Source organism: Catharus ustulatus, chromosome 12 (genome assembly GCF_009819885.2).
Source record: "Catharus ustulatus isolate bCatUst1 chromosome 12, bCatUst1.pri.v2, whole genome shotgun sequence".
NCBI lineage: Eukaryota > Metazoa > Chordata > Aves > Passeriformes > Turdidae > Catharus > Catharus ustulatus.
This window is the reverse complement of record NC_046232.1, coordinates 7,387,596-7,407,058: the sequence shown is the minus strand read 5'-3', so window position 1 is coordinate 7,407,058 and position 19,463 is coordinate 7,387,596.

The window sequence follows — 19,463 nt, the reverse complement described above, 5'->3', positions numbered from 1 at the left end:
TCAGCACAGAAAAGGACTGTTGTGATTTTTCAATATGGGAAGTGATTTGAGGACACTTCTAAATGTGTTCTGTCCTTCACAGTTGAATTGATTTTCTGTTTTTTAGACTCCAGATTACTATTCAAGACATGTTGATAACTTCCTTTTTTTACTCTGCCAAACCTATTCTCTAAAATAAATGTCTGACAACTGGAGCACTTGAATATGAACATTACTGGAAGTTCTGGTGATGTTTCCCTGTCCAGAGAAATGACTTCTATTCCAGAATAGATTAACAAATAACGATAACAATACAATAACAAATGTGAAACACCATTATGCTGAGCAAACATGCAGTCTATCTCCTTGCCCCAAGAAGTGGTGCAGTCTGTCAGTCATTCCAAATAAGTGTTTAACTTCAGTGATGAAGACACCACAGCTTTTCTGATTATTTAATCCAGTATAATATTTAACATTAAAAATGCTTACCCTAATGCTTAATCTGACCTTTCACTGACACAGTTTACATTTATGGTGGTCAGACTCTTCAGTCCTTTTTGTATAGCCTTGTACATGTTCAGAGGTTGTTACTCTTCCAAACCTGCCAACCCCAGTCACTTTCTAGAGTGTTTTCATGAAGTTGCATACCTCTAGCTCATTGAATCTTTCAGCAAACATGTTGTCAGAATCCCTGGTCAGCCTCATTATTTTAACTTCACCATCTTCAGCTTACAACTGTACTCTGTCTTCCTGCTTGTGCTTCTGTTTCTGTCCTCTTGTGTTTACATTTTGTTGCAACAGCATGACATAGTTGACTTCTATTCAGTTTGTGAACCACAAGAAACCATAGATAATTTTCTGAAAGTTTTTACTTGTCTTGTGTGGCCACATCTGCTTAACTATACCACATTTTGAAAACCATTTGAGTTAGCAGTTTCAGTCTGATATTTTCAACATTTTCTCAAAAACTTGGAAAGTAATGATGAAGTATTTTTATGGTCAGACATATTCTGATTCATATCTGAGTCCTTTTCTGACTTCCCCCTCTATCTGTTGTGTTCTGAGACCACTAGTACTTAATTATCACAAATGAAGTTAAAGTATTTGAAACAGAACCTCCTTATTAAGTACATTGAATTTGATTATTCTCTTTAAGGGATTTTATGCTGTCATGCCTGAGGACTGCTGAGAAAAAGGACCAACTTTAAGTGCTTTAAATAGGCTGCAGTGTTTAATCTAATCTGTGTTTTCCTAATTGTTTTCTCATCTGAGAAAACTGAGTATTCTCAGCTTTGTATTTTTATATGCTGGACCCAAACAATTTTGAAATATGTCCTCAGGAATACACCATTCTGAGAGAGGTGCACTTGATGGAAGTACCTCCCCTCACTTGTTTCTCTCAGGATTTCGGAAAACTCTCCTCATTCTCCATGTCAGAGTTTTGAAATTATAGTTTCCTTTCTAGTTGGCCATCTTAAACCATTCAACAGGTTTTGATAAACATGCTACTTTAGTTTACGCTTTGGAGACATTTATCAAATCAATAGGATTTCAGGGCAAATCATGAGGACAGGAACTAATGTGTTCTCTGCCATAGTCATAGGTCTTCTGCTTGGAGCTTGCGTGGTGCTTGGGAGACACTGTGACTGGCACTGGCAGCTGGTCAGCTCAGGGGTTCTCTCTGATCTTGAGAGGGAAAAGTGTTTTTAGTAGGGAAGGTATCCCTACTGATATTAGCTTGCTTACTCTTCTCTATTGTTCAGAAAAGACTTTTTCTTTGATAGTAGTGACCCGTGCTGGAAGTCTTTTCAATACTTGTGAGTTTAGTGCACAGGCATCTCTCAAACATGGTACCACTGTTTCCTGTTGACCCAGTGTGAGCAAACTTTATGGTTCATTATCATAGGAGTGTATTGCAGCATTAACTGCCACACTGCATCCATCCTGAAATCTTGGGAGTCGCTGCTGTTACAGGACTAGTCCTGGGTTTATTCTATGTTTTTTTTTTTAAAGTCTGAAGTTCTGAAAAACATGGGTGGTGGTGAGTAATAGGCAGTACTTCTTTCAAGAGCCCCATCCTGGTATGTCTGCAATTGGCAATTAGGGATACCTCTGCACTATCTTATATTAGCAGGTTGTGGCAAAATGTTTCTGAAGATTTTGAAGCCCTAGTTTTGAACATTGTTCTGTGCTGCTCCTGTTTGGTAAAATGCATTGTGGAGATGTGGCCTCCCTTTACCAGCTACTAGCTTTAATGTTTGGATTTCAACTGGAGCTGAATTTGAAGCAGAGATGACCAGAGAGTCCAAGGAGCTCTTAAGTCCTGCTACTGATTGAGGTCACCTGTTCTGTAACAGCGTGACAATTCTGGCAGCTCTTGAAACTGTGAGATATTAACTAAAGCCAGCACTGAAACCGAAGGGAAGAAGGGAGAGAGCTGGACAAGACAAAGATATCTTATATTAGCTGAACATGTCCTCATATCATCACCATGTGCATGATCTGTAAATGGTAGTGAGTACCATGTATGTTTATCATGGTGAGACATTATGGTGGGCATGTGAAGGACCAACTGAGCAAACAGCAAACACAAATTAACTTTTATCTCCACATATAGAGGAGACTTCAGTCACTAAGGAAGGAAGAATCTATGGAATTCTTACATTTATAAACAATAATTATTATAGTATACAAAATAATCCAAATTTCTTCATATTCAGCTCCTTGCAACTCTAAAAGATAGGATAGGGTTCTCAGATTGACCTGCTGTGACTCAGTTTGAGTCATTTCACTTCTCATCATCTTAGTTTTTCCTCAAATTGCTCATCTCATCCATTAAGCTTTAGGTTTTTAAAACAGGAACTTTCTCTTCCTGTGCATATTTATCTTGTATCTAATGCAATGGCCTTGATCTTGGCTGAGGCCTCTTGGTGATACCAGAATACAAATAACAATAGTAGGCGCAGCAGAAACAATAACAAAGCAGGTTGGTTAACATCTGATGGTCCTTTCCTGAGACATCTCTAGGTATTGGAATACAGTCCCTTATCTGTTTATTTATTTTTCTCTCTGTGATGACTTTGAGTTGGCATATTGTCATATTCCAATGACAAGTCACCACACTCCATGCACTGACTGGCTTTTTCAGTCACCGATCATTTTTTATTCCATGTAATTGTCTTTTGTTTGCAGTTGTTATTTTAAAGGTAACCCCTGACCCTGCTCAGGGAAAGAAATAATGGGTAGATTGCAGTCTGAGACTTTATTGGTATTACTACTCAGAGCAAGTGAACATTAACAAGGGCTGGTAGTGCTGCTCATCTGCACCTGCATGAAAGAAAAACTTGAAGGCTAGGGTGTGGTGGTGGTGGGTGTATTTTTCTTCCTGCTCTTCCCCCCCCACCCTTCTCCAGCTGGTCCCTCATCTTGCTTCTCTCTTGTATTTCAGTTTCTTCTGTGCTCATTTTGGCCGTGTGGAATTTGAGGTTTCTCAATGCACATTCCCTGCCCCCAGCCTGTGCACTCCCCACGGACCCAGCTTCCTCTCGCACATTCCACTCTGGAGCGTACCACTTTGGAGGCAAAGTGGGCTCAGGGAAGAGTCCATCTGAAGCCTCTCTGTCCCAGGCCTGCTCCGTCATCATCCTCATCATCTTCACCATGCTGAGAGCACTTTCACCAGTGAAAATGCAAAGATAACGGTTCTCATGGCACTGAGAATTACAAATTCCTGAAATATTTCCAACATCAACCAGCAGAAAAGAAGGGTGATAGAAAACAAATGGTGACAGGAAGGCAACAGGGAAATAGGGAAGAGAAATTTAGGGCTGTATAGGCTAAGGCAAAAAAAAAGAGAGAGAGATGATAAAGACAGGAGATGGACAAAAAAAAGCAGAAAGAGATGAAAAGCTGAGAAAACGTGAGGGCAAATCAAAGAATGAACAAATGAACCAGGCAGGCTGTAAATTGAAAGAGAATGAAATTAAGTGCATAGAACAAATATTCAGATAGTGATCAAGGATAGAGAGCAGATGCTGAATATGAGTGAGAGCCAAAACACAACAGGGATTAAAAAAATCTGTCAGAAGATTTGGGTAAATTCTCATTAAGTTTGTATTTGGTTTGATTTGAGTAAACCATCCCTCATTCTAATTTCAGTTTGTCTGCTAGGAATCTGGTGTATCAACAGCAGATTATTTTCAGGGGCTGTTGCTGGTGTTTTGCTTTGTACTGGTTTTTTAACCAGTATTAATTGGGCCTGTCATCTGGGTAGGTCCAGGATGTTAGTGTTGTGACCTTTGTGGGAGAAGGTTTCTTCTATCACTTAATGTGTTTTTGTTTGAAATACATGCTCAAACACATGGTCATCCAAACCTGCCTGCATCTCAGAGCACTCTGCTTCTGGGAAGTCTCGTGTTGCTGAGTGTTGTACTGGCACTCCCTACATCCACCCTGGAGAGGGGAAGCCCACAGGAAGAAGGATCAGTGTGCTGATATGTGACTTCTGCAATAGGAACAGTTGTCATGTTCAGAGCAGCACAAGGAGCTGCAAAAAGAATCAGGCAGAAAGGAACTGAGCCAAATATAAACATTTATCCCTTATAAAATATCAAATACAGGTACCATATAGAGCTTCATTTATGAGCTACTCCCAGTTACAAACCATCTCTAGACTGGCAACAGCACCTTTACCATACTGCTTTTAATAGAAACTGTCTTCCTTTGGTACTGTACTTTTCCATACAAGCTTGAGAGGAAAGTAATTTAGTTTAATAGCAGCCACCCTCATTTTGAAGCAGGCCTTGATTTAAAGCCGGAAGTAATTACATGTAATGAAGCCCTAGGCTTCTGCACCAGGATCAGAGCTGTGTTATTCACCGTCATACATACACGTCCTTGTTGCTAATGTGTCACTACTCTGTTTTTTTCAGTCACTGTGGCCTGGGTTTTTAATTCCTGCTGGGCAGACCATGGTACAGTATCTGTGAAGGTTAACAGCTTTACAGTAGTGGTCTGAAAACAAAAGGAGGGCTCATCTCAGGTCTGGGGAGATTTCTGCTTTTCTTTATGAGATTTCTGCTTATGATCTGAATATGGCTTTTGTGCTCTACTTTTTTAAAATTGCTTTATGCAGCAGTACTTTGTCAATTCCTAACTCTAAACAAAAGCCTTTAAGGCAATAATGCCCCCATTTCCTTTTTGACAGCAAATTAAAGTAAAGCTTGCCTTTTAAAGGCACTTGCATTCTGCTGACTATTTTTTTCTCCTTTCCTTCCTCAATAATTTAATGAGATTTCTCTGGATGTTCCCTGGTTGTTCTTTAGGTGTCCCTTGCTCAACTTGGTATCTCTATGGCTCCTTCTGTTTGCCTTGTTAGCAGTTTGGGACAGGGAGTTTGGAAACTTCCCAAAGTCATTGGGAATTGTGCCATTGGCTTGAGCAGGGACAGACTTTTTAACCTTGTGTTAACTCAGTGGTAACAGAAACCAAACAGACCTCTCAGTGTCCCTTTCAAGTTACCAAGATCCAAACATCAGATGTAATGTGTGACAGAATCCCAAAAAAAGGGTCATCAAAACAATAGAATCATACAGGAATGCTGTGGGATCCACCCGCCAGTGTAAATAGCTCTGTGACCTCAGTTTCATTATTCTTCCTTTCTGATGTCAATAACTTCCCACCATAAAAGTGTACCATGAAATGGAAGATATTTGAGAAGTCTGCTTACCAGCATGGCTCTCATATTCAGAAGTTAAGGAAAAATATATCTTTCAGTAATATGCATGTGTCTACATTTATATGCAGTGAGACTGCATACTAGTTTTTAGAACTGTTGGTTTTAATATGTTATAATGGTCTATTAAAAGCTGGATCATACAAAGGTTTTTAATGCCTCACCTCCACCTTCTTTCACCCAACAGATTGTGATGACTCAGTCCTGGAAATGGAATTTTTTTCCATATTTTAATCATTAATAAAGCTGAAATATAACAGTCCCAGAAACTCTAATCTCATTGCTCCTCTAAATATATGATGTTGATTGGTTTGCCTTACTAGACTATCCTCTAAAAAGCCCTAAGATTTTCATCTTGTAATTACCAGAAATGTATGGTTCCAATATTTTTATCAAACAACTTTACTAAAATTACTCAACTGGGTTGTAGAACTGGCTTAACAATGTGTTATATTACTGGGGTGAACAGCATTTTGTGAGTGGCCAGTGTGTTATTTTGGTGTTCACACTGGATATTCTACAACTGGAGGTGAAGGATGCAAGCAGATCAGAGCTAATGGCAGCAACTTTCTTTTGGCAAAGCAGCTCTTCACGTTTCCTGTTGATTTCCAGATGGGCTGGCTGACGGGAGGTATTCCTTGTGTGGTTGAACTCACTGGAAGCTGGAAGCTGCTACTTTCCATGGATACCTCTTTTCAGCTTTTGTAACCCTCAGCTCACAGTCACACATTAGGCCTCCTACAAAGTATTCATCCATGTGCTGACTTTTCTTGGCCATAAGTGCCATGGATTACTGATCTCTGTTTTTCTTCAAGGAATTACTTTTTCATGCCAATGGGTGGACAATGTTGCACATTCTAGTGCCCTGTTTGAAAACTGAATTTTCAGAGCACTGTTAATATGGATTGACATTCATGTAGACTGTTGTGCAACAGGTTATGTTAGCAGTCTTCTTGCTACCATCCTAGATTTCTTTATCTTATTCCTTTACCTAGACATCCAGCTTCTTCACTTGCCATGCTAGAGCAAAGGTGATCAAATGGCACTTACCTGTTTAGATGGTGGAGGATAGCCAGGATCAGGCCTTTCACAGTGGCAAGGTCTTAGAGTCAGTTGCAGGTCAAAAAAGCTGTAATCATTGCACCATGGGCTACACTTCAGTGGGTTTTTCTCATTTACTTAGTGCACTTAGTCCCTGCTTGAGATTACAGTTCTCATACAATGTAGGACTGAAAAATAACTGTAAGAGTTACATTGCTCATATTTATATTTTTTGCCCCACTCTCTCCGTGCTTTTTTTTCTGGCACAGACCATACATTTTAGAGAGTAAACTTTCTCTAGAAAATACATGAAAGTGTATACAGTTAATAAGGCATTCATGAAGTAAGAACAATTTTGATTTCCAGGTTTGGAATGATCCTTGAAAGACCTTGTTTATTTCCCAGCAGACTTGCATATCTTTTGCATGTATGCAGAACAATTACATTTCAAGGAAAATGCTTTGTTATGTCTTGTTACTCAACAGATCTGGTTGTTTCTTCCACCTTATGCAGAGATGTCTTTCCGATTCAGTAGATCTTGAAAGATCACTGGGAGGAACAACATCAAAGCATACCTTGCATAGCAGTGGAGACCCTTGTCTTTGAGACATACTTTGCATCTCCTAAGAAGTGTCAGCTCTGCCCTCTACAAGAACACAGGTAATTTCTTATCTGTAAGACCTCCTATAAACAACATGTCACCCCAACAGGTCCTTCTGCCCTCAGCAAATACAGACAGGCCCTGCCAGCCAGGCCGCAGCAATGGTGCCTGGGCAGATCTGACTGCTGGAGCCCTGCTCTCAGCAAGGCACAGCAGGCAGCTGCATGTTCACTACACACCTGGCAGTGTTTGTGGTGTGGAAACCCTTCCATCTTTCTGATTTCACAGCAGACCAGTGCTGTGACTTTGTGAAAGGTATGAATGGGAACTATACAGCAACAAGTGACAGTCTCTCAGCTGCAGGGTTTTGGAATCTGCCCGAGCTATCAGGGAAAACTCTGATCTCTGGCCCACCTTAGCAGCCCTCAGATGGGCAGCAGCCCAGCCCCAGCCTGCACACCAGAGGCATATGCCTTCACAGCTTTTAAGTTTGGGGGTAGTGTTGAGCTTTTAACACAGTGTGCAAGATTTCACTGCTTTTATTAATTACTTCTTCTCAAGTTTCCACATTTTATTTTATTATGTTAAGATTTCAGTGTGTTTTTTAAGCCCTTGTGGATTTTTACATATTTAAACCACTGTGGATTACATACAATAACAGTGATACAGCACTCATCAAGGTACAGGTCCGGTAGTATATTCCTAAAATCTGCCATGGGGATCCATATGTTTTCATGAAGTATATGGGTAAACATAACAGCATATTTAGTCATATCTTGTCCCACCTGATAAAAACCCCCAATTTTAAATAAAAAATGGTGTTTATTCAAAAGTGATGTAAATTTTCGTGAAACTGCTTTATGCTTTTCATGAGATTAAGTTGCAATATGTGCTGTTTCACAGCAGTATTTGTGATATTATGAACTGGTTGTTAAACTCATGCATTATTACCTACAATTTATTTAACAGAGCACTAGCGAACTGCAGTCACAATTTAGTTGGATGAAATTAACCTTACCATATATAAAACCAGTTCTTAAAAATGCATGTAGTGTCATATTTCACAGTTACCATGACCAACTCTCTTTACTCCTCCAAACTGGAAAGCAGACGCGCAATCCAAACTAAGTAAGGGAAGATAAAACCTGTTCTCAAAGTAGCAACACAAACCACCTAAAAATACTGTTCCATATGAGCATATTTTCTCAGTTTGGAAAAAAATCATCTTCCTGTCTCCTCATAACATATGCAGAGGTCTCTGCACTTCTTGCTTACTGCACAGCTTTCCACTGGCTGCTGTAAACTGAGGGAGGTAGTTTTGGCTGCTTTATCTCAAAAAAGCGATGGATTTTGTTGAAGACTTTCCCACAAGGGCACGGTTCAGCTGCTTGGGCAGAGCTGCTGTGCAGGCTGTGAGAGGAGGGCACTGCCCCAGGGCTTTGTGCTGCACAGGGATGGGTCAGGGCTCGTGGTGTGACTGAGAGTGAGGGTGTGAGTGGTGAGCCCATGTGTACCCCTGTGGGCCTGGGGAGTGCCCAGCAGTGTCCCAGATGGGGACATGTTCCAACCAGCTTGGCTTTGCTGCGTTTCTCTTCATATGCTGTGTCCAGACCTGGCCCAGGTTACCCTGCCTGTGACCTGTCCTGTGTCCTGGCTGTGCTGGAGCACCATCCCTGCCTGGAAGGCCATGGTGCGTGGGGCTCACACGTGAGGTCTGACGCAGAGCTGTGGGGGCAGAAGGTGTGGCTGGGAAGGAACACAGAGAGGGTCAGCATACCCTTTGCAGTCTGGCCCAACTGCAATAACCCCTTTGCAGCTCTCCAGGCCCCTTAGTTGGTCTGGAGCACATGTGGCCTCGGGGCTGGCTGCTGTGACAGAGATTCTGCCAGGCTGGGTGCAGGTGGCTTTGCCCAGCAGCACATGAGTGGCAGCCCCCAAAACCTGGGAGAGGTGTGTGGGGTGGCTACAGAGAGGGAGCATAAACTGGAATCTGCCTTTAAGTCAGTTTGTCTTCTTCCAAAATGAGTATGTGGGCTACAACCAGAGTGGTTTTATAGCAGGTGAGAACAGCACATGTTTGATAACACGTTTAAAGAGTACAAGGAAAGGGGGGTGTGTATAAACTGGAGAGCAGGACCAGGAGGCTGTGTTTGCTTCACCTGGGGGATGCTTGATTTGGAAGTGCCAGGCTGCAGCAGCATCCCAGGGCAGGCAGGCTGAGCAGGTGCCTGACACCTGAGTGCTCACAGGGGCTCTAGGAGGCACATGGTGACAGCGGTGGTGATCACTGCAGCATGTTTAAAAAAACCCTCTCTGACTGCATACATTTCCTGAAAGCACAAGAAATCATCTTATACCTGGGTCTGCTTTAGCTTTTTAGAGGAATGTACTGAGTGGCTAAATGCCTTAATGGCATTTATGTGCAACCTGACAGCTGATATTTTCATGATGATACAAAGCTGTTAGACTTAGTAAAATGTCCAATAATCTAATCCCCTTAATAAGTTATATTAAAATCATAAGTACATAATGCAAACATTGCAGTTGTTTTCTCCCTTTATAGCAATCTTACAGCTGTTGCTTTGCTGGGATTAATTTGTCTCTAAGGGGTTTCAACACTATCCTCCCCAGTGCATTATGAGAGCCTGTAATGTCATGTAATCGGGGCCATATTATTTTTGTCGAAATCTCTGGGAGTGATGTAAGAGGAAAAAGGAAACTAGCTAACTCCCAACCATTTGACCAAAGGTTAAATTAGTCTTGGACTTCTCCCAGCCGGACCTGAAGCTTCTCAGTCAAACATTTGTTCTGCCCTGCTCAGAAAAATGTGATGTCTTTTCTTGTCTTTTCTCTCTCCCGTGTTTGTTTTGTTTTGCTTTGCTTTTCTTTACCAATGTCACATGTTATCTTTAGTGTTGTGCACTTATTTGTTGAGGAACACATCACTGGGATAACAGATGTTACCTACTAGAAGGTCAAACCTTTGGTTCATGGTTCTTTTAGATGTTATGGAATGCTGTGGGCATGAAGACTCCATTTTAAGTAAGTCATATTACCCTGTGCAGGAAAATTTTTACTTATTGTGTGTAGTAGATGCACAATTTCAGTCCAATCTAGTCCAAACTGGCCCAAGCATGGCCTTTTGTAACACTCCAGAAGCTGTATTGGAAAGAAGCTAGAAAATCTTGCAGCAGCAGTGTTTGGTAGGTGGCGTGAGAGTCTCCCTATAGACTTTCCCCCCCATGCACAGTCTGAGAACCTCCTGGTAGTACAAAGAATCTGTTGTGTGTGTGTTCTTATGTCCGTTCCCATGTGCAGTGATAGGTTCTGGTTTAGATTATTTTGTTTCTTAGATATATGTGTACACATTTAAGGCAAAAGATGATAAGTTTTTAAGGCTCTTTAGCTTGTTAGGTAAGAATATTGATTGAATTACAAAGGGCTGATACTGAAGTGTTCTGTTCTATGTTATGGGCTAGTAATGTCTGAAAAGATTGAAAAAATATTGATCTGGCCTTTAAGAAGTCTGGTTCCTTATCACCCTTCTTTGGTGTGGAGAATGGGCTGTGGAGAATTGGGCTGTCACAAGAAGAGATTTCTAACCAGAGTCAGCTGAATTGAGACTGTCATGACAAGAAAAAATTGTCTGGTGCACTGAATTATGAAAAACATTCTGAATGGGAATGAAGCAGGGGAATGAACAGGACAACAGGTGTACTTGGGTATTAAGCCTTGGTCAGAGTTCAGAGATGTTCAGCATTTTGCAAAAGTCCAAGTATCCATCTGAATTTATGTCTCCTTTTTATGTTTTTCTGCTCGTGTCTAGTTATATATTTGAAAAACTGCCAGAAGTCCAAATGCCAGTAGGGGCAAATTCAGAGATACATATTTTGGCTGCTTAAACAATAAAATCATAATAAAAATGCTATTTATATTCATCAGAATAACAAATGTAGGTTTTAAGTGATCAACCATGGTCATAAAAAGAAGACTGCTTAATAACTAAAAAATTGTTATAGTACTAATCCCATCAATTCTTTTGTTACACTAAATAATATATTTTAGTGTTATCTATTTCCACAGTGCTTTAAACAGCAAACAGTATGAAGATGTAGTCTATTTAGATTATGTTGTTTTTCTTTTAGTTAAAATATTTTCTGAGTGATAGATTTGTATGGAAATCATTATTTCCATACAACTGTTACAGAAACATTAAGAATATAATTGAGACTTGTGCATTTGGAATTTATACCAGGCTTAGATATTTCCATCTCATTTGAGCTTCTGAATAAAGCCACAGGAATTTGTTAATAGCTGTGGGCCCTTTCAGGTTATTTAGGAGAATCTTTCAATCCTTGCAAGTGAAGCTGCAATTAATTAGTGTTATGTGTTGCTGTTTGCTAGTTCATGCACACTGTATATGAGCAAGGATAGCTCAAAGGTTAATTTTCTTTTCCCTTAACTGTGCTGGGTGGACTGCGGTCACCCCATGGGAAGTAAGGGTTCAAAAGTGACCTTGCAAGTTACTCTCCTTGGGAAGAAACAAGTTGAGAGTCTGGTTGGGGAGTGCTCTCCACCCTTGGGAAGAACACAGCTTGCATTGCATCACTTGTTTGCACTGGCTTGAGCATATTATTGTAGTTGTGAAGGCAGCTGAATTGTTTGTAGTACTTGGTACCTTCTAGGAGGGTATTGCACTGTAATTGCACTGTAAAAAGAAAATACCAGGAGCTTAAAGCAAGGAGCTACTGTGACTATATGCTGTTTGTTCAATATTAGCAAAAAATGAGACTAGTAATAAGAGAGTAGAGGAAAATAATGTACAGGCCTGCATAAATAACCCTATGTAAATGCTTAGGTGCATAAGGAACCAAAATAATTAAGTGGTAAGAGTTTAAGAAAAAGCATACCAACATGAATTATCTGACCAGTTTACAAAATCATTAACATTTAGGATGGTGATTGTCAAGAACTCAGAGTGAACTTCTACTAGTTTCTGTTTATGTGTTTTTTCTCTGTATATGTTTTTCTAAAATTATAGGGGTTTTTGCATAAAGGCATGCACTTTTAAATTTTGTTGTTGTTGTTGTTTATTGCCACCTTGGTCTTTTCAGTCCCCAGGCTTTAGCAAGTTAGTAAGAGGTTCTAATCAGGATTCCCCAAAGGTGACCCAGCACATTGCATACATAGTTATGTAGCTTTGCCATCAGTCATCAATAGCTGTGAGTTTAAAACATGCAGCATTGCATATAATTTGAATTAGCCAGGGTAAGATTAAAATAAGATTCCCAAATCAGGAACCTGGACAAGGTGAATCTTGCTCTAAATTGCTATGTCTGTGCTGGAGATGCTGACACCTGCTCTGTGTGTCTGAACTCCCACTGCTGTCTTAAGGGATCCAGTCAACAGAGTCACTGCTCCCCTGAAAGCCACTGCCTGTGCTGGCTGGACCTCAGTTAGGAATCTCAGGTAGGGCTCCATCTCTACACTCAGCTTTTCAAAGATTTTTAGTCAGGCTGCAATTAATTGGTGTTAAGCACAAACTGATCCCTAACTGCTTCCTTGAATTAATGCCTCACAGGTACCCAAATGCCTGTACATCTTAGGTTTTTATAGGTGCTGACACAGTCAGTTCCCAGTGAACTCATCAGGGTTGAACAGTGCTTAGGTCCTCTGCAAACTCACCAGTTGTGGGGAGCAATTGTAGGAATGGGGAGAGAAAAGGAGTGCAGGGTATTGATTTGTGTGCATCCAAAAAAAAACCTGCAGCCTGAAAATGTGGGTGTGTAAAAAAAACAAACAAGCAAATAAATAAATAAATCTGAGGTGTATCAAACATAGAGCTTGCCACTTGGCTGTGGAGAAACAGGAAACAACACCTGCAGGAGAACTGCAGGAGACTGATACAAGTGCTGAAAAGCTCACTTGTCTATGGTCAAGCCATGGTGAAAGCTGATGGTACTGTTTATTAGCTGAGAGATCCTGCTCTGACTCTAAATATGTAGAAGTGAGTGGCTGGTGCGGCTATGTGTGACAAGGAAAATCAGACCCCACTACACAAGGCCTTGAAAAGATAATTAGTTACAAAGAATTTCAAGGGCTTTCCTCAGCTCAGTTTGTCAGAAGTGTAAATTATACTTTTACAGATCTTTAGACAAACTGAATTCCTCTGCAAGAGTGTCATCATCTCTGTGTATGTGTTTGCATGTATTAATTTTTCCTTTGTAATAATGTAAGTAACAAGCTAGTACCAAACAGGTCACTGTTCTAGGAGCCAGGAGATCCATACTTAGTCCTAATCTTTGCAGAATGGGACAATCGTCCTTTGTAATCTCGGGATGAGTTACTCAATTTTTTTCTCAATCACCTTGTCTGTAAAATGATAATAATAATAATAATAATAATAATAATTTTCTTCATAGTTTTTCATTTTACTTTTAAAACCTTCAAGGCCTATACCGAATCTAGGATGTTTGTAGAGGAAGTGAGGCCATGGTTTTGATCAAGTGCATACAAATAATCAGATGATTAATTAACAACTTTTCCCTTTTTTGTGCCATGAAGGAGGATTGACAAAGATGTTGCAAAAGAAAGCAAATATTGTTGTCCCTGCAGGCCATTGCAGCTGAAATAACTTGATTTTATTAGAAGAGTTTCAAAATGGATGCTTACCTTGTAACTGGAACTCCCACAGTTCTTGTAACTTTGGTTTGTAGATCATCCAAAGCCTATTCATGTTGTAAATGCATTCTATAGGAAGTGATGATATCTACAGTCTCATGAAGAGAGGACAAGTTTCTTTCCAGGTCTGAAATTCTTGAAAATCCCTGACATAAATAAGCAGCTGAAGCGAATGCATGGGTTTGGATTTTACATGGCTTCTGGAAATTCTGAATATTTTATGAGGTTTATGTAACTAGATGTCTTATATACAGAAGAATCTTTTTATTTAAATTTCTAAAACAACACCACTTAAAGAACAGTTGTAGAAGAGGAGCTGTGCAGGAGATGTGATCAAGTGCATGACTGGGAGTGGGGCATGAGGCTGTACAAGGTGTGCTAAGGACCATGGGGAAAAGACGAAGTGAAAACCCATTTAAGCCTCCCGCTCCCCATTCCCATCTGTAAATTTTGTCCTGGTTTATCAATTTTCTCTCTGCTCAGCAGCATCTACAGTTGCTCAGATCCTAATTAGCCTGTGGTTGCAATGGTTTGCAACTCAAGTTAAAGTAATCAAGCATGTGTTCTAGAGCTTTAATAACATTCAAAGCAGAGAAAGAGTTAAAAACCTAGCAAGTTTACTTTTATCCTAAAGATTATAAATCATGTTTGAACAATGAGTTCTGAACATATACTATGTTTGCTGCTGCTTAGTTGCCCAGTAAAAGTAGGTTACAAAATTATTTGCTGTAAAGTGTGATAACAATAATTGGGGAAAAGATGTGTTGGTATGGAAAGGATGGTTAAGATAGGCTTATGTAGATGTGACTGATGACTTACCAAACACTGGCTGCTGTGCCTGAACCAGAAAACTCAGAGATGTTTGCTGCCTTGGTTCTGCAGTCTGAATCCCCAGGAACACAGTCTAATGAGAAGCTACTGCCTGGCCTTCCCAGTGTTTAATTGCACAGCTGGAAAATACCAGCAGAGACTACATCCATATTCAGGGCTTTGCCTCAGCCCACACCTTTAGAGAGGCACCATTTACTCCAAGAGGAAGAGGAATTAAGAAGGGAGAAAGAAGTCCAATAGGAAGAATAACAAGGAAGAAAAGTTCCTTGTCCTGAAACTTTGTGTGAAGCAAAGACAAATTGGAAGAAGCCCATCAGTTTGATTTCCTTTTCACAGGCAGAATCTGCTGGTGGCTCAACACAGTGCTCTATGCAACATGGTTCTTGCTGCTGAACACGACTTCCACAAGTAATGCATGAAATTTACCTTTGTTCTTCTGTGCTTTGTCCGCAAAACAGCTGAGAACAGCATTTCCAGTGGCTTTGGTTTGGTGACTGTATTACTACTCCAAAGAGACAAATAATAAAACTGAGGAAGGCAAGGGATTTTTTCCACTCAATTTTTCATTCTAAAATTTTTCATTCTATCAGCAAAATTCTAAAAGCATCATGAAATCTCTTGGCCAGCCCATAAGCCTAGAGCTTTTAGAAACTTTGAGCAAAATACCCTCACCCAGAGAGATTCTGCAGTCTGTAGTATGAATTTTTCTTGAAAAGGAATGGGGCCCCACTCTTTTCATGTTTGAAACTGCATGCTACAAGGTTAGCTGGTAATTAGTCTTCCCAGAGAGGACATTGTAAAAACAAATCATCAAGTCATTTTTTGCTGTTCTACCTAAGAACACAGTTAGTTAAAAGAGCCTCTTTGCCAAAAGCCTGAGAAAGCTCAGGATGCTCTATGTGTTTTTACAATAGAAAGCAACCAGCAACCCTGTCTTTTCACAGAGCATTGCACCAGCCCTTCTATAATACACATGCAGTTCACCACAGGGAAGAAAACAGCCTTGGTATTTTCATAGGAAAGAGCTACAAGGTGATTTTGAACACTGAGAAACAGTTTCTCCAGTTATTTTTGTCATAGTTGTTTTTATGTCTCTATAATGGAATATGAAATTAACTTAAAGCATTTGTCTCAGAGACTTGACTATGAAGCTGCTACAGACACAGGAGATATGTGCATCTTTCTGTGTCTTTTTGAAAGGCATTGGGCAGCTGGAGCCTACTATAATTTTCCCACTAGAGTAATCTAAAATGGTGTCACCAAAAATGTTCACAAAAGAGATCTAATGGGACTTGCGTCAGGTATTCCCTAAGGAAAGACCTGTGAGAATCTATTTTACCAGTGGTGCTTCCTGGGCATTTTTCCCCAGAAATGTGTTTGTACTTGGGAGGAAAATGCAAGGGCAAGATTGCTGGAGAGGCTGGGCTGCAGCAAAGACAAAATAGGAATTGCTCTGGGTTGTGCTGTGGTCTCATTATGGGAGTAGGTGGTTCTGTACATATTGGTGGCCAATTTAGCAGTTCCCAGGAGCAGTGTAGCAATGGCTTCCTGTGGCTTAAGGTGTGCAGTGTGCACTGTGGAGAAACATAGGAGAGATTTTCGAGAAAGAGGCTTGATCCAGTTTAGTTTCATGCCAGGATAGAAGGGGCATGGGGCTCTCAGCAGTCTCCTCCCTCACACCAGTGACACCTCTGTGATAAGGCAACCCTGGGGCAATGCAGCATGGTGGTACAAGAACTTTCCTGGTACTGCTCAGGAACAACAACCTACTCAGGAACAACAGACTGCTAGCTCCCAATGCCCATTTCTTTGGTAACAATATGTTTTTCTCCTTGATTCCCCAGACAGGTTGTATTTGGAATAGGACCTATAGGCACATGATGCTGGAGGAATAAGGCTGAAGAGTACTTGGTGACTTTTCTGGACTCCTTGGAATACTTGATTTCAATAGAGTCTGTCTACATAGTCCCCACAGCTGTACAGCCTCGGATAGGGCATCTCACCAGCCAACTCTGAGCAAGAGCCACAGTCTTCTCTAGTGAATGAACAAGCTGTGAGTTGTGACCTGCTAGTGTCAGATGCCACTAGGCATCCCCTAGAGGGGAATGCTTTAGCCAAAATCCCTCATCTGCAGTGTCTTGGTAGGAACAAAGAGTGCCTTTCCATTCAGCATTCCTTCCCAGAAACCTGAGCGTTTGTAATGTTCAAAATCAAACACTAAAAGAAGGCCTCTCTTGCCAGGCACTGACTGTGCTTTGAGGTTAGATGTCAAGTGCCAAAGACTGTGGGGGAGATTTTGGACCAACAGAAAGCAGAAAACAGCAGAAACTTCTCAGGAGATCCTGTGTCCCATCTTGTGGTAAGGTGAGAGTATGGAGAAAGGTGGTGGACCATGAGCTGGAGCCCTTTTGCAAGGGCAAGCAGTAGAAACACATTTTCTTTTTGTTTGGTAGCAGGACCAAGGTGCACACAAACATCTTGTTAATTAGGCTGCTCTAGGAAATGGGAACTCAACCAGGAATACAAAGAACAGGGAAAACCCCGAGAATTAAGTAAGTTAATATGAGCACCAGCCTCACCACGCAGAGCCATAAAGGGAGAAGGAGAGGGGCTAAGCAGGGTCACAAAAATGATTCAAATTCTGTGAATCTTCATACACGAGAGTATGAAGACTTCGACAAAAGCTAGCGGTGGATCGTTGAGAGGCCAAGGCAGTTAAGTTCCTGCTTTGTTACATAGATAAATTGCCAAAGGAAACATTATCCAAACAGTTCTACTTCAAAGGCAAAGCGACAAGCTTTGGGGAACTTGCGGTACTTTCAATCTGGCCAATAACCAAGTGTAAAGTGTAAAATATACATGTTTAGGAAGCAGGACACATGCCGTTCAAGACAGGCCTTTCCCATGCTCTCAGACCAGTGCAGCTTCATTTGATGTGCAAATGCATGATGTGTGATCTGTCCTGGCAATGTGCTGCCTGCCAGCAGCACAAACATTTCACAAGCACCCTTTTGGGTTACTCCAGCCTGCTGTGTGCACAGCCTCCTTGGCAGCCTCTGCAGCTGGAGCTTTTCTTTATTGCTGTGGTGGTTGCACAATGCAGGTTTATGTACTGTGTCTCATCAAGAGACTCCAGGCAGTTAAAAACACCTTGAAAGCATCCTGGAATTTCAGGATTTGATGTTAGATACTAGGATTAAATGACAATACAAGGAATGGTTACAGTTATGCACTGGGGAACACATCAGTAATGTAGACTCAGTTGATCCTTAAGGCAGATTGTCACAGCAGATGTCCCAGCCTTCTTGGGCATTGGCAACTTAGGGTATTACAGATGATGGCAAAGACCCTCCACAATGTGTTTATAAGTTTCACATGAAATCAGGTGAAAAAAGTGTTCCCTAGAGTGCTTCCTGGCACTGCTGGCACAGCCAAAAATACATGTACTGTGCCCAGTACAAGCCAGCCTCTGTTGTTTGATTAAACTCATCCTAATAACCCATGAAAAGTAACAATGCAAATGCTTACCATAAAGAAGCAGTGGATTGTGATGCAGTCTGTATTCCATACTGGCTTGAGTGGATTTAAATTTATGAAATTATTAAAAAATAGTTGTGGTCTTTTTATGCAACTGAGCTCTAGAATACCTGTGCTAGTGGGATGAGGCTGGCTTTTAGTGAGGGTTCAGGATGTAATCTCAGCTGGCAGAACTGTTTCAGAATCAACCATTCTTAGGAACCAGGGGCATGCATGTGTGCTTTCCCCCCCTGTCTAATAATAAGCTAAGGGACTTAGGTAGGAACATTATGCAGCAGCTGTGACTTACCCCAGTTGTACCAAGGTGCCAATCAGCCTTGTGCCTCTCCTCACTGTGTTTGGGACAGATTCTCAGTCCTGTGTGTATGTGCAGCCTCTGGGCCTAAGGCATAGATAACCAGGCACTTGGTGCTGAGCACTACCCAGTGTATCAGCTGTGGCTACACAGAAAACTTAACCTGCTCTGCACCACTGAAATGCCTGAACTTGTGCTGCAGCCAGCTGTAATCATCTGTTACTCGTGTTAACCTTGAATTCCGGCATGTCAGTTCTGGTCCTCTGAGAAAAATGAGGGAAGTCCTTATTGAAACCAGCATCCCAGCACTCCACACTGTGCTGGGTGGAAGAGGGAAGTGGGACCCCAAGCCTTAAGCCTTAGTAGCAGCATATTGTAGCCACAGTTTAGTCATGTGAGATTATACCACTATTCTCACTTTAGACTAATCTATCCTTAATAAATAACCCAATTTCATCCTTAAGTCCTGCACTTGCTTCAGGAGTTCCTGAGCTTTCTGGCTGAGCCACACACAGTTCCCTAATACCTGTGTACTGTCAGTGGACACAGAAGATAGAGTGAAGATACAGAAAGAATTATAGACTGTGTGTTTAATTCCTCCACAAGGGAGGAAGATGTGTTTTTATGCAGCTGTAGTCTAATGTGCTGAGAGAAATCTGTCTGAATGGGTTGGGAATGCTGATGGCATCTAATAACCACAGAGGCTTTTCCTGCTTCCTGATAGATATAGCACTGTGAATATCAGTCATTGTGGTATGAAGTTG